Source organism: Chiloscyllium plagiosum, unplaced genomic scaffold (genome assembly GCF_037043375.1).
Source record: "Chiloscyllium plagiosum isolate Xiang-an unplaced genomic scaffold, Cpla_swu_hap1 HiC_scaffold_37, whole genome shotgun sequence".
In the NCBI taxonomy this organism is placed as follows: Eukaryota; Metazoa; Chordata; class Chondrichthyes; order Orectolobiformes; family Hemiscylliidae; genus Chiloscyllium; species Chiloscyllium plagiosum.
The window spans coordinates 33,627,658-33,644,755 of NW_028270175.1; the positions used below are offsets into that span (position 1 = coordinate 33,627,658).

The following is a 17,098-nucleotide window of genomic DNA, read 5'->3' on the forward strand; positions in this document are numbered from 1 at the left end:
ACGGTATCTTTTATGTCCACCTGAAGTAGAGACTTCATTTCACTTAATACTGTAGTAAAGTGGAAGTCTTGTGTTAGTGCTCAAGTCCTGAAGTAGGACTTGAAACCAGAACAGTGTGATTCAGAATACCAAACTGTCTCAAATGCCAGAAAATAAATATCCTAAGAAATAGAATAAGATTTACATCATATGTAAATTATCATTAGCCTGAATCCTCATAGTCTTTGACTACCCTGCAATCTATTAGACACTAGAATTACTTGAACAGTGTCATCTTTGTAGTCAATTTTGCAATACGTATACATTTACATTACAGAAGAAATTGTAAAGCTGGTCACCAATTGTAAATAACCCATGGTATTTAATAAAGCAAGTTGACAAAGAGCTAGGGGAACCAATCTATAATTCACTTGTGGCTCAGATCCATAGCCTCATCTGTGACCAATCACTGAGACACAAATCATGATGAATTGTCCACAACAATAGAATAACTGGGGTATTCCCATTGATCGACATAACACAACTGCTATGGTTGAACTCAAACACTCAAAATGTTTGTAAGTATTTGGGGTGGAAAAGTTGAATATTTATCAACAAATTTTCCCTTGATTTAAATAACACACAATATAAACTTCATAATGATATCCATTTAATGTGTGGCTCGACAATTTAAATGTTTCTCAAATAACTTTAGAAATTTTGATATAAGGGCGCAAGCTCACCAGCAGCTCAGAAATAACCGAAAGTAAACGGAGGGGGGTGAGTCGTTCTAATGTATGTTAATCTGGTACTCGGGTTCATTAATTAATGTTCCATCAGCCAATTTAGCCAGATTATTTTGGCTACATATTATGTAGTGTCTGCTCAGACTCAGGGAAATAGTATACATGTGCAAACATGCACATACCAAATAATAAATCCAATTTATCAATAAAGGTATTTTCATTATAACAGAGGAGATCACAGATTTATTTCAGTATTTACATAATTAGTAGTGGATGTCTGTAACAACCTCTTCCCCAAAAAGCTGCTGAAAGTAGGAAAATTTCAGAACTCTGAATAATAGATTTTTGTTAGGCAAGGACATTACAGGTTTTAGAATCAGAGCAGGCAGGTGAAATTAAAATACAATCACCTATGAACTTATTGAATGACAGATCAAGTTCAAAGAGTAGCATATCTTATCTCTGATCTTGTGTCTCTGGTGTTATGATATTGGTGTTTAAAATAGTGAAACAAAGGGAGAGGGTGGACATAAACAGACTTACTTGCAGTGACTGGGGTGTCTAGAACAAAATAACATTGATGTAAAGTTTAACATAATAATTAGGTCAGAAAACTGAAGCAAATTTCATGTAAAGGGTGGAGACCAATGGAATGTACTAGTGGAGGTGATGGTTAAAGCAGAGACCATGCCACCATTTGCAAAAATGTAATCTTTGTTACATAAAAATTGAAAGAAATGGGAATAAAGGAATATGCAGCTGGCAAGAATGGGAATGATTATGCAAAGGATAAACACTGCGGATGGAATCTTGTGGACCAACCAGCTAGGGAACCTGTAAGAATACATCATCTCCTTTTCAGGAGAGCCTGCTACTTCTTGTGTTAAACAGGCACTTGAAAATGAGTAGCATGTCATCCCTGGCAATAAGGGTTCCAGGATCATAATTCTTACCCACTGAAAGCTGCCAGTTAACCAGTTTTATAGAACAACAGTGCCCCAGAGAGATAGTGTTGTTGTCAGTACAACACTCATCCAAGGCCTCGGATCTTTATTGGATCCCAGGTCATAGATGGGAGTCATAGGATGAAACTCACCAGACAGGAAGTGATGAGATCTGTATCAATTACAAGGGGTTAGCTCTCTGTGAGCTTGGTTCCTTTCCAAAGCTAGGCCTCTCAGTCAGGCACTAGGTGCCTTTAAATGAGCATCCACCCCCTACCCCACCCAACCTGTATAAGAATAATCATACCAGGGTTGGCTTGTTATGCACCTTGTATAGCAAGTACCCAGCATTGCTAGGTAGTGCTGGTAGGATGAGGTTCTTACATGATCATTAATTAGCCACTTACAAGTTCCATTGGTTGGAGGTAAGAAATGTTCTCCATAGGCCTTTTTGCTGTGGACTTCACTGGGACAGAAACAGGAAGTTACAGGTCTCACCTACTGCCTTTCTGCCTGATAACATGCCTCCCACTTTCCAAATGCACTTGGGGGGGAAACCATTAGATTTCCTCTGATTTGGCAGAACAGCCTATGAGTATGTTGTAGTTTTATATAGGAGTGCTTGATTTGACGTGTTAAAAATAGTAAAATACTGCAGATGCTTCTTCAAAAAGTGTCATATTGGACTCAAAATGCTAACTTTTTTTTGTCTCACCACAGATGCTGCAAAGCTTACTGAGATTCTCCAGCTTTTCTATGTTTCATTCAATACCCTGTGTGTGTCTTATGGTCTCAGTGGCCTTGGAAATTTTGGTTTGGTACCCGATTCTTTGAGGCTTTCAAGTACAATGTCACTAACCTGTTGTCACAACTTACTAATTCCCTCATGATTCATTTTGTTTTTAGTGCCTGGAGTTATATTGATCTGTGAAGTAATTCCACAAAGACTGGCAACTCGCCACCAAGTCATCTTTTACTCACACACACATAGTACATAACACTGACCCAGCCACCACAGAGCCGGTTCCTAGAGGCATATTCTTTGCATAAGAAATTGTTGTCATATAGCCCAATCTGAATGGGCATTTGGAAATATAATAGTTGCTGTTGCAATATGAATAAATGAGATATGCCACATCTAAAGTTTGTAAATTAGCAGAAGTATGGAGAGAGACAATAGCCAACTAAGACATTAGTATAGCAATAATAAAACCTATTCTGTTTGGAACAGTATTTTTGTATTGGATCTTGAGACAAGGATAGTTAATGGAGTGTGGGGATTTAACTTCATATGTTATCACTAATTCTATGTTAAAAATTAATCTATTGGTTATTTCAAAATCTCTGAAGGAAGTAGGATTGCAAAGATAATTGTCCTACTTTGTGAACCATTAGAAATAGTGCTGTAGATGGAATTGTACATGCTGTGGACAACTAATCACAAAATGAAAGTGCAACATTAGTATTATTATCAATAGAGAACTCACAGATCAAAAGTTAGATTGAAAACCCTGAAGGATATTGGCTCAAAGGTTTGAAAGTACTTGCAAACAAGTTAAAGCATTGCAGATGTCAGCTCCAATTTACATCACAAGATGTTGTTAATGTTTCTCTTTATGAATTCCAGACTGAAGTGATTGGACAGAGATCAGCCAGGTGGATCTCATAGAATAGGAGTTCCCTGATTGCATCAGGTTAGCAGCCCCAATCAAGGAATCTTGACTGACAGTTATAAACAGGAGTGTCAAAATTTCTGCTCTTCTAGGAGTCAGCTCTGTGCTAGCTGGGTCAGTGTCATGTATTTGCACATGTGAGTAAAGGGTGACTTGGTGGCAGGATACCAGTCTTCGTGGAATTATTTCACAGACTAATTCAACTCCAGACACTAAAAACAAAAAGAATCATTAGGGAATTAGCAAGCTGTGATGACAGATTGGAAACATTTCTTTCAGTAATTCAAAAATTGATTTGGACTTTTTGCTGAGTTCTTCCATTGAAAAGTTCAATGTCTTACTGAAATATTGTTCAAACTACATAATACCAGAATGGCTGTTTCAAGTCTGCTATAAAAAAAGAACACTGTAACCCCAAGCTGTGTTCAGTAGTAGTTTCAGTCATTGAAAGAAATTAATAATTAAAAAGTACCTTAAACATCACCCATGATGATGATGCCATATTGACCAGTTGGAATAACAGCTTAGGATCTCAAGGAAGTCAGAGCTAACATCTGGTCCTTCTCAAAACCTCCTGTCATAATGTCTATCAAATCAATGTGACTGGTAGCTAGTTGCTTACATGAAATAAACAATGGGCCAAATTTTACACTTTTTTTGGGCTATATACCAGTTGTGCCGAGTTTGAGTGTTTTTCACCATATTACCAAACAGGATTACTTGCCATATTTGAACAAACTCTCCATGCTAAGTATGTCTTGCTTCCTTCTAGCCCCCCACTCTCGCACAAACAAGGCAGACAAAGAGATGCATTTAAGGGATAAATCAAAAGTGAAAAACAAATGAGATATAACTGGCCAGTTCACTTAAGCAGGTTCCATAATCTGTAGCATCACCGGTACATAGGAGTATGTTTTGTTTCACTTCTGATTACACCAATGCGTACAAATTTCTTCTGGCAGATTCTGAGGAATATTCATTTTATTCTTATAACTAAGATTCTGTTCTCTGAATCTTCAATAAATTGATAATGAGGGGGCAACTAGGGAAGAACCAACACTCTGTCCTGTAGCTTTAGCAAGTACACTCTTTCTGACCTACACACACTCCAAGTCTAAAAACCAGTTCAAACTGTGGCCTCTCCCTGCCAGATTGACCATGTCCCCAGAGGTCCAGGCTAACATTCAACATCTGCCATCTGCTTGAGCATAAGGCCTCTCCAGCGTCAAAGCATATATTGAGCACTTTTTAATAAGGAACAGCCTGCAATTAACTTTCAGGCCTGCCCTCATAAGTGAATATCAGTTTGTTTGTTCTCTTTTTTTTAAAACAACAAGCTCCTGCTCACAGTCCAAAGGTCATTTTCAGCTTTCCTCTCTCAGCTCACAATTCACAGCTACAAAACAAAAATGATAAAAAGAATAAAACAAAATAATGATAGCCAGCGAGGGTTCTCACACAATGCCTCAATAGTAATTATAGCTGTAAAATATTTTTTATTTAACAGTAAGGGTTCCATGTTTAGGAATTTCAGTCAAAGGAGCCATGGTGAGATGCTACCTCTTGTATTTGGCACACATTGCTGCCATTGTGTTAAGTTTTGCAGTCCTGCCACATTCAGTCATGAATGGTGGTGGACATTTAAGCAATCAGTATAAAGTTGAGGCTCCACAAATATCCCCATCCTTAGTTACAGTGGACTGCAGCACATCAGTGCAAAAACAAAGTAGAAGTATTTACATCCATCTTCAGAAGAACTGAGTGGATGATTTTGGCTTCCTCCTGAGGTCCCCAGCATTACAGATGCAAGTCTTCAATTTGATTGATCTAATAAGACATCAGAATGGCTGTAGACACTGAATACTGCAAAGCCTATGTACCCTGACATCATTCTGACAATAGTACAGAAAAACTGGATTCAATACCTGCCCACATCCTCCACTTTTGTTTATTGTACCTAAGATTTTGTACCTAACATGGTGCTGGGAATGGTGACATTGTACACTTTTCACAATACTCATGTACTTCTGTACTTGATACATGTGACAATAAATTCTAATTCTAAAACTAGCGGCATCCCGAACCAAATTGTTCCAGTACAGTTACAACAGCGACATCTACGTGATAATGTGGAAATTACGCTGTTGTTTCTTTGCACAAAGAAAAGACAAAACCAATCTGGCCCATTGCTATCTATCAGTCTATTCTCAATCGTCATCAAAGTGATGGAAGGGTTCATCAATAGTGCTATCAAACAGTACTGGCAAAGGAATCATCTGTTAACAGACACTCAGTTTTATTTCTGCCAGGGCCACTCAGCTCCTGACTTCAATGCAGCCTTGGTCCAAACATGGGCATAAAAGCTAAACTCCATCAGTATTGTGAGTGTGCCTCGACATCAAGGGATCATTTGACCAAGTATGGTGACAAGGAGACTGGAAAAGCTGGAGTCAGTGGGGATCAGTGAGGAAGATGTTTGTTGATTGGAATAGTACTTGCACAAAGGAAGGTGTTGTGGTTGTTAGAGGTCAATCATCTCAGCCACAGGACATTACTATAGAAGTTCCTTAATATGTCCTAAGCTCATTCATCTTCAGTGTGTCATTGATGACCTTACCTTCAACATAAGGACTCAGTGTGGGGGTGTTTACTGATGATTTCAAATTGTTTAGCACCATTCATGACTTCTCAGAAAGTAAAGCAGCTCAGCTCCATGTACAGCAAGACTTGGACAACATCCATGTTTCAGCCGACAAGTGATAAGTAACATTAGGATCACACAAGTGCCAGACTATGACAATATTCAACAAGAGAGGGAGTCTAGCTATTGCCCTTGATGTTCAATGGCTGAATCCACCTGAGGGTTATTATAGACTAGAACGTGAACTGGATCAGCCATTAAAATGCTGTGACTACAAGACCAGGTCAGAGGTTAGGCATTCTGTGGGGAATAAGTCACCTCCTGTATCCCTACTGCCTGTCCACCATATACAAAGAACAAGTCAGGAGTGTGCTGGAATACTCTCCATTCGCCTCCAAAACACTCAATAAACTCAATGCCAACTTGGACAAAGCAGTCTGTTTGATTGGCACAGCAAACATCACCTTCAGCATTCACACCCTTCAACACCACTGCATAGCGATGCCAGTGTATATCATAAGACATATGAGCAGAAATTAGGCCATTCAGCCCATCGAATCTGCTCCGCCATTCATTCATGGCTGATAACTTTCTCAACCCCATTCTCCTGCTTTCTCCCTGTAACCGTTGATCCCCTTGATATTCAACAACCTATCTATCTCAGTCTTAAATATATTCAATGACCTGGCCTCCACAGCCTTCTATGGCAATGAATTCCATAGATTCACCACTCTCTGGCTAAAGAAGTTTCTCATTATCTCCATTCTAAAATGTCTTTCCTTTACTCTAAGGCTGTGCCCTTAGGTCCTAATCTTTCCTACCAATGGAAACATCTTCCCAACATCTACTCTGTCCAGAGAAAGTGAGGGCTGCAGATGCTGGAAGTCAGAACTGAAAATGTGTTGCTGGAAAAGCGCAGCAGGTCAGGCAGCATCCAAGGAACAGGAGAATCGACGTTTCGGGCATAAGCCCGAAGAAGGGCTTATGCCCGAAACATCGAATCTCCTGTTCCTTGGATGCTGCCTGACCTGCTGCGCTTTTCCAGCAACACATTTTCAGCTCTACTCTGTCCAGGCCATTGTTTCAATTAGATTGCCCCTCATCCATCTAAACTCCATCAAGTATAAACCCAGAGTCCTCAAAAGTTCCTCATATGTTGAGCTTTTCATTCCTGAGACCATTCTCATGAACCTCCTCTGAACACGCTCCAGGACCAGTATGTCCTTCCTGAGACATGGGGCCCAAAACTGTGCACAGTATTCCAAATGCAGTCTGACTAGAGCCTTAAAGAAACTCTGAAGAGCCTTAAAGAAACTCTGAAGCAGCTTTGACAAAGGGTCAGTTAGACTCGAAACATCAGCTCTTTTCTCTCCTTACAGATGCTGCCATACCTGCGAGATTTTCCAGCATTTTCTCTGAAGTACATGTCTGCTTTTATATTCAAGTCCTCTCAAAACAAATGCCATCATTACATTTGCCTTCCTAACTACTGACTCAACCTGTAACTTTACTTTGACAGAATCCTGAACTAGAACTCCCAAGTCTCTTTGCAGTCAGACTTCTGAATTTTCTCCCCAGTTAGAAAATAGTCCATGCCTCTATTCGTCCTACCAAAGTGCATGACCTCACACTTTCCCACATTGTACTCCATCCGCCACTTCTTTGCCCACTTTCCTAACCTGTCCAAATCCTTCTGCAGCTTCCCTGCCTCCTCAATGTGACCTGTCCCTCTATGTTTCTTTGGATTGTCTGCTAACTTAGCCAGAGTGCCCTCAGTTGCTTCATCTAGATCGTTAATGTATAAAAGTTAATGAAAAGTTGTGGTCACAACACTGAGCCTTGCAGAACACCACTTGTCACCAGCTGCCATCCTGAGAAGGACCCTTTTATCCCCATTCTCTGCTTTCTGCCAGACAGCCAATCTTCTATCCATGCTAATACCTTATCTCTAACACCATGGGCCCTTATCTTACTCAGTAGCCACCTTGTTAAAGGCCTTCTTGAAGTTCAGATCAATAATATCCATTGGCTTTCCTTGGTCTAACCTGCTTATTACTTCCTCAAAGAATTCTAGCAGATTTGTCATCTACAAGATGCACTGCAGTAATTCAAAAATGTTTTTTTCGCATCGCTTTCCAAACTAAAGACCCTGCACCACCCATAAGGACAAGGAAAATGCATGCATGGGAATACCACCACAGGCAAATTCCTTTTCATTCTAATTTGGAACTAACTACCTTGCCATCCCTTCATAGTTCCAGACTTTTGACCTACTAACAATGTCTTCACTTCACTACGTAAGTACTGCATTATCTGGGGTGGTTCAAGGGGATAACTTATTAGCACTGCTGCCTCACAGTGCCAGGGACCCAGGTTTGATTCCAGCCTTGGGCGACTGTTTGAGTTTGCATATTTTCCCTGTGTCTGCCTGGGTCCTCCGGTTGCTCGGGTTTCCTCCCACAATCCAAAGATGGGCAGGTTAAGTGAATTGGTCATGCTAAATTGCCCATAATGTTCAGAGATGTGTACATTAGGTGCATTACTCAGGGTAAATGTAGAATAATGGGTTTGGGTGGGATACTCTTCAGAGGGTCGGTGTGGACTTGTTGGGCCGAAGGACCTGTTTCCAAACTGTAGGGATTCTATTGTATTCACCTTTTCCAGTGCAATTAGGGATGGATAATAAATGTTGACCTAGCCAGTGATCCCCACATCTCACGTACTCAAGAAAAAAACATAAATTCGATAGGAGGATCCATCATTGTATAGAAAAAGCAAAAAGACAAATTAATATAGGCCAAATCTTACTTTTGGCTAAGTGTCAGTATTGTCAGGTTTGATGGAGGGTTTCTCGCAGCTAGGCTGAGCAAGCCTTCTCACCACCTCCATCACCTCAACAAACTCGCCTCATTAATTACTCTCCCGTATTGATTGCACACCTCTCACATGATTCTCGTCCCTTTCTACCAAATACCATTCCCAGAAGAACTCACCAGGTATCTACAGAAAGACTAGCATCACTAGTGATCACGCCATATTTAAAAGGTTGCTCTACACCCTTCCCTCTATACCCAGAGAAGCATTGCCTTCACCAGCAAAGTAATAACACAACAGTCACAAAGTCAAACTGTTCACAGCACATAGCCGGCATAGCTTATACTTCCTCAGACATAGAACACCATTCTTTCATCTTAGTCACTGTTTAACTGCAAGGCTGTACAATTTATCTGTCCTTAGTTACATCCTATCTAAGTCACTGCTGTCCCCAATGCCTATTTTCGACCCACATTTTATCATTGTCCAATAGGGGAACATAACATACAGGTAAGCAATCTGACAGTTCCAAATATGAGCTTTTATATCCAGTCAGCAAAAGCAATCACAAACAAAATGAATAGATGCTGCAGTTCACCTCCACAATGCAAACTAAATTGGCATGATGACCAGTGACTATTTTACAGTCACGACTGCTTCACCAGAGCCGTAGTCAAAGCATGAGCAATATTATGTCTGTGCTCCACATCAATCAGGGGATTATGCAATGGTATCATCAGTGGTTGCAAAGGATAGCCTTGTCCCACAGTAATCTATCTTCTAAGACTCCTGGACCCCTCAAAGGTATGTTTCAGGAAGTAGGGGATGTGATAGCTGTCAATATAGCAATGAACACACCTCCAGGAAGTGGTAATGGTGATCACAGATCACCTGGACATTAATGCAACCCCTTCCTAAGAGTTCTGCAGTGTTGTGATCTGGCCCTATCAATGCAATGTGTGTACAAATGATGACACCTTGCATCTGAGGGAGGCAGCCCCATTTTCCAATCCTCCTGCCAGGATTTCAGCACTGATCTCATCATGAGGAAACAAAATAAAGTGGTGTGTGCAAATTGCATTAGTCACTGTCTTGATGCACTTGTAAGCACACAAATGACTGAAAGATTATACATAGGTCAAAAATCGCTCCCTCAAATAGATATTCAAAGGACTATGGTCATGTTTACAGCTAGAGGAGAGGATTAACTCCCACTCCTACAGCCCTCAGGTCCCACTCTAGCATCTAGCATTGCCTCAGCCATTCTGCAATGCAGTTTGGATTCAGTAAACAGCAAGTGATGGCAGGAAACGCAATTCATGGTGGTCACCATCAGTACTATGTTCTATCTGGTTGCCAGGTACTCCCCCATCCCCAAAATCTCCATATCCTGTTTTACCTTGCACTGCCTGGACTGCCCATTTTCACCCATTTAGAAACCCACCATGTCGAACTTTGCCTTCAGCCTACCCCCTTGCCTCTTGAGCCCGAACACTACATATTACTGATGCTAAGTATGATCCTTTGTCCCAAAAGCCCTTCAATCCTCCACATCAACACAAAGACACCAGGACTTTATTCACTCTAGACCTCTGATTGAATTCAACAGACAATGCCTAGATGTGACTGACCAGACCTCTAATTGCTATCTTTGCGATTCCCATGATTGCTTGAGATAGCCCTACAAATTGTGCAGTGCCTACTGCCAAGGCTATAGTAGGATATATCCCCTAACCTTGACCACCTGAGAAAATGACTGACCTTGGCAAAGCCCCTGAACTGTATGTAGACTGTGCCAATGACTGAGGCTACCTGGGCCTTTGACCAATATTGGATCCCCTTGACTAGAATGAGGACTAGCTCACTTTCCTCATTCAAAACTGGAAGCAATATATTTATAATGATATTTAAATTTATGACTTTATTGAGTTTATTGGCTGAAAGTCCATGCCTGTAGGGAAAACCCTCCACTATTTCTTGTGAAATGAACTATGGGACTGAATAGGAACCACATAGTTGAGATCACTTTTGCTTTTTGTTGTTTTTGTAGAAATGTATATACAGATACATGAATATAAAATTGGATGAGTATAGGAAATAGAGAATATTGATCAATGGATATTTTTTGGGTTGGAAGCAGATTGCAGTGGAGTTCCCCAAGGGTCACTATTGGGACTCTTGATTTTCCTGATATATATTTATGTTCTGGCTCTTGATTTACAGGAACAATTTCAAAGTGTGTAGATGACATTAAATTGGAAGAATTGTAAAGTGTGAGGTGAGTCACTTTGTAAGAACTTTGAAAGCCAATATAAAATATAGGATACAATTCTAAAAGGGTACAGGTACAGAGGGACCTAAGTGTATATGTCCACAGATCATTGAAGGTGGCAGGACTGGTGAGGAGAACAATTAATAAAGCATACAGTGTTCTTGGATTTATTAATAAGGAATAGAATACAATTGCAGGGAGGAGATATTGGACTGAAAACAAAAACTGTTGGAAATCAGAGGGTCAGACAGAGAGCAAGCTATTGTTTTGAGTGTAGACTCTTTATCAGATGCTGAACTTGTACAAGACACTTGTGCCCGAAACGTCGATTCTCCTGCTCCTATGATGCTGCCTGACCTGCTGCGCTTTTCCAGCAACACATTTTTCAGCTCTGATCTCCAGCATCTGCAGTCCTCACTTTCTCCAAGACACTTGTTAGACCTCAGCTGGAGTTTTGTGCACAGTTGTGGGTGCCACACAATAGAAAAGATGTGAATACATTGGAGAGATTGCAGAAACAATTTAAAGAATAGAACCAGGATTGAGAAACTTCAGTTATGATGAGTGATTGAAGGAGTTCAGACTTTCTCCTTTGAGATAAGATGCCTGAGAGAAGATTTGATGCAAGTTTTCAAAATCATAAGTGGCTGAAAAGTAGAAGGGAGAAGTTATTGGAAAATAAGAAAAATGGAACAATTTGAAGTGATATGTGAAAGAAACAAGAGTGATGTGAGAAAGAAGCTTTTCACACAGCAAGTAGTTAGGATGTGAATGAGGTGGAGGCAAGTTCAGCTGAGGCATTCAAAGGGGCATTGGATGATTATTTGAATAGAAATTATGTGCGTGGAAATGAGGAAAAGAAAGGAAATTGGCAGCAGTAGCTAATTGAAAAGGTGCAAGCACAGTGGGTCAATGGGCTTCTTCTGTGCCATAACAAATAATCAATTCTGTCAGAAGGTGACTATTTAGCTCTTTGTTAGAACTATCCCCTTTAATCTCCCTTCACTGCTCCTTCCCCATCCTCTCACTGCTTTTTCCCCCACAAAGGAGGATTTGCCCGTGGTTCTAGAAATGGGAAATGTATTAAAGAGTTCAAAGAAATGAAAGTAGGTTAACGTCCAGGCAAGCATGACTGTAATAAGATTTAGAAAGTAATTCACAACAATACAAACATGACAAAGATTAAGATAATAGGTTGGAAAGATGTTAGTTTTCAAGAGTTGACAATATATCAAATATATGCAAGCTGGACAGCAATATTGCCAAAGAATCAGATAGAACAGAATTGGGAAGCACGCAAACAGTGTTGAACAAAGCCCAGGAAAAATATACTTTGCATTAAAAAATGGAACATCTAAATATTGTCGTGATGATATAAAATATGAACTACTGATTGAATTCTTTGGCTAATTTAATGCATACAACTTTCATGGACAGAAATAGTTTTCAAAGAAAGGACCAAAACACTGATTTTAAACGGTCACAGTAATTGTCTTATCCATATAGTTAAAAATCATACAACATCAAGTTATAGTCCAACAGGTTTATTTGGAAGTACAAGCCTTCAGAGCACTGCTCCTTCATCAGGTATCCGAAAGCTTGTTCTTCCAAATAAACCCGTTGGACTATAACCTGGTGTTGTGTGATTTTTAACTTTGTCCACCCCAGTCCAAAACCAGCTCCTCCACATCATGACTTGTCCAGTCAGGATGGCCATGTTTCATGAAGCCAGTGTGGATCAGACAAAAGACAGCCTGAGCTGAAGTGAACAAGGGCAATAAAATCAATCAGGTAAAAACAATGACTGCAGATTCTGGAAACCAGATTTTGGATTAGGAATAGATGAAGGGCTTTTGCCCGAAACGTTGATTTTGCTGCTCCTCGGATGCTGCCTGAACTGCTGTGCTCTTCCAGCACCACTAATCCAAAATGAAATCAATCAGTTAGACCCTGTGTGGGAGGAGTGAAAAGCTCTTATCTGATTTACACTATTATGAAAATTTTCAAATGTTGGAGACAAAACACTTAATTGAGTTACCAGTCAGGAAATGGCAGCCTTTGGGGGCACAGAATATAGAAACAGCTTCTATTTCCAAGAGCTTTTTAAGTAGACCAAGAGAAATGGAATTAAGATTGCAGAACTGAACACACCTGAGAATGATCTTTCTCTTTCTCAAGAAGAGAAGAGCCTAGTTGACAGCACTGACTGGAAAAGAAGAATCAGAGAACTGAAAACTTTAAAAAAACTTCAAAATTCATAACTGCTCACTGCATGGAAGAAGTCAACTCACCTCAGGTCAAAGCCTTACACTAAAAGGATACCCAATCTGTGTGTTCTGTAAGGTTAAGCAAAAATCTCAATCATTTTGAGAAGATTCCCTACCATCTAAAATTACTGAAATTCTACCAGAATCTTGGAGTTATTTTTGAAATTAAACTTAAAGAAAACCCCAGCAGTTAAAATATGCTGTAATATACAGTCACAGGGGCAGTTTGTCTAGAAGCTGGGGAAACCTATTCACACCTCAGCCCTACAAGAACAATGAACTAACCTTTGTGACAACTGAATTCAGACAACATGGACTCTGCGCAAATTACAAACCCTCCAACTTCAATTGATGTTCAATCACATAAACACAGGCATTCCATACAATCAGGAAGCCTATTCACCCTGATGGAAAAGACATTTGCACCTCCTCTAATAATCAGGATGACCAATTCATCTTGAAAGAAACAACAAAGAGACTATTATAGGAAACCAGAATTAACGGGGAGATAAGAGGCCTGCACTTCCAGATCAAAAATAAGTCAGAAGGGGTTGAAACAGAACAGGGAAGGATCCCTGCAAGTACCTCCAGAAGAAGGACCACAGCACCAAGAACAATCCTCACTATCCAAGTTCTTCTGGAATAGAGCCGTTCATCTGCTCTTGATTCCTCTCTGAGTTCTTTAAACAGGGTCTATGTAGTTCAGCTGCCTTCTGAGCAGTACAGCTAACTTGGGTAGTTGTTGCGGCTGTTTGAGATTTGTCTGTGTTCTTTTTCTTGGTATACAATCACAGCTTGCAGCTGGGCCTTCAAAAGATTCTGAAGAATCTCCTTAATATGTCCTAGGTTTATTTTCTTTCCATTTGATTTCCACTGATTGCAGTTGAACATTTTTGAGTGCTTTTAAGGAAAATAAATGGTTGCAATTGATGTGTTAGAAGCAAACGATATTGCTAATAGTGCACATTCACATTTTGGACACACTTACTGACACCATTTTTGGTGTGAGCAGACATTAACACATTTTAACTGGCGAAAATTATAACCTTGTGCTAAACATAAGTTAAATCTTTGTTGTGACCAAATAAGGAGACTGACAAAAAAATCATAGGGTCACCGATGTGTTATGACATAGAATGAGGCTTTTTGGCCTGTCATATGTGTACCGCCCTTCAAATTAGTAACTTTATTCAGTGCCAAACTCCTTTTCCTCATATCCTTACACATTATTTCAATCCAAATAATCATCCAATACTCTCAGCTTCCTCAGACTGAACCTGCTTCCACCACACTTTCAGGCAGTGCATTCCAAACCCTCACTATTTGTTGTTTTTTCTCACCTCACATTTTCTTCTTTTGCAAATTAAAGTTGTGTCCTCTTGTTCTTGTTATTTTTACAAGCGGGAAATGTTTCTCCCAACGATTGTATCATGATTCAAGATTTTGTAAACCTAAATATGATCTCTTCTTACCCTTCTTCTCTCCAAGGAGTGTAGTCCTAACTTTTTTATTCTATCCTTATAACTGAAGTTTCTCATCCCCTCAACCATTCCTGTAAGTACAGAAACTGTTTTCTTCAATGCATTCACATCTTTTCTATAATGTGGTGCCCAGAACTACATTCACTGCCACATCTGAGTCTAACGTGCATATTTAAAAAGAAGGAAACTGATTTATTCCTTTTCACCAGTAACACCATAATAAAGGAGACATTATGAGAAAAGAAATGAAGGGAAAATATAAAAGTAAGAAAATGTGTAGCTCCATGGATATTGCAAGGGAGTATATAAATGGATGAATAATGAAGTCAAAAAAGATTAATTAGGAAGGCAAATGAAATGAGATTGTCAAAGGACAAATATAAAAATACTCAATATTCTACTTAATACATAATTCTCCATAAATAAAACTTTTTATTTGGAATAATATGAGCAGTTTGGGACACCATATCTCAGGAAGGATGTGCTGGCATTGGAAGGAGTCCAGAAGAAGTTTACAAACATGATCTCAGTGATGAAAGGTTTGTCATATGAGGAGTGGTTGAGGACACTGGTTCTGTAATTGATGGACTTAAGAAGATGTGGGGGGGGGGACATCTCATTGAAACTTACAGAATACAGAGGGGCTTGCATAGAATGGATGTGAAGATATTACCATTAGTTGAAGAGATTAGGACTCGAGGTTACAGCCTCAGAGTGAGGAACAACCCTTTAGAATAGAGATGAGGAGGAATTTCTTCAGCCAGAGGGTGATGAATCTGTGGGACTCATTGAGAGAGAAGGCTGTGGAGACTAAATCATTGAGTGTATTTAAGACAGAGATAGATAGGTTTAGTAAACTTTCATATGAACTAATGAATAAGGCAGAGCACATGGAGCTAGATGACTAGTGTTAGAGTGGATAGCAAGCTATCTGCAAAGCAGAATTACTAGAGTGACAAACAGTGAATGTGGAGCCCCATGAGGATTAGTTCAGGGACCACTCTCATTCATAATCTACATTAGTAGTTTAGACTTTAGAATTTTAAAAAAAACTTCTGAAGAAGTTATATCAAACTGAAAATGTTAACTGTTTCTCTCCAGAGATGAGGCCAGACCTGTTGAGATTCTCCAGCACCTTTTATTTTAATTCATAGCTTCTAAATGTGTCTATGATAGTAAACTGAGAGGGCTAGTCAAGACTGAAAAGCACTATAACAACTTACAATAAAACATTAGTACAGTTACAGAATGGGAATGGAATTGGCTAACGAATTTCAAGTTCTGGTCTCCTTCCTATCAGAAGGATGTTGTGAAACTTGAAAGGGTTCAGAAAAGATTTACAAGGATGTTATCATGGTTGGAGGATTTGAACTATAGGCTGGGGCCGTTTTCCCTGGAGCGTCAGAGACTGAGGTATGACCTTTCCAAGGTTTATAAAATCATGAGGGGCATGGGATAGGATAAATAGATGAAGTCTTTTCCCTGGGGTAAGAGAACTCAGAACTAGAGGGCATAGGTTTAGGGTGAGTGGGGAAAGATATAAAAGAGACCTAAGGGACAACTTTTTCGCACAGAGAGTGGTACGTGTATAGAGTGAGTTGCCAGAGGAAGTGGTGGAGGCTGGTACAATTACAGCATTTAAAAGGCATCTGAATGGGTATATGAATAAGAAAAGTTTAGAGGGATATGGACCAGGTGCTGGCAAGTGGGACTAGATTAGATTGGGATATCTCGTCAGCATGGATGGGTTGTTTCCGTGCTATACATCTCTATGACTCTATAAGTGTGGGGCATTGCATTTTGTAAGAAATAAGGTTGCATATTACATAAAAATAAAAATTTAAGTGGAATTAAGGAGCAAAGCGACCAGGGAGTACAAATACAAAAATTACAAAAAATTGTGAGGAGAAATTATGTTATAACAAATGCAAACCAAAATATTCTTGTTGCAACTGGAACGAAAGAGTTGGAAAGAAGAAAAGTTTATGGTAAATCTGTATTGAACCTTGTTTGGACCACACTTGGAAGCGTGTGTTTCAGTCACCATATCATAAAATCGATATAGGGGCATTAGAGAAGTTGCAAAAAGTTTACAAGAATAATAGCACAACTACACAATTAGCATAAACAGGCAGGTTTCTTTCCTATTGAAACTAAAAAGCTGAAGTATGACCTGATGGAAGTCTTCAAAATTATTAAAATGTTTGCTAGAACAGACACTAAGTTTTTCCACTTGTGTGGAAGAGCAAACTAAGAATATAAAGTCAATAATGAATATAAT

The 17,098-nt window shown here is 39.5% G+C and overlaps 1 protein-coding gene across 8 annotated transcripts in view; it reads left to right on the forward strand.

Moving 5' to 3' along the window:
* disp3 (dispatched RND transporter family member 3) overlaps positions 1-17,098 on the forward strand; it is a 492,179-nt gene that overhangs the window by 325,376 nt on the left and 149,705 nt on the right. The gene's annotated exons all lie outside the window — the stretch shown is intronic.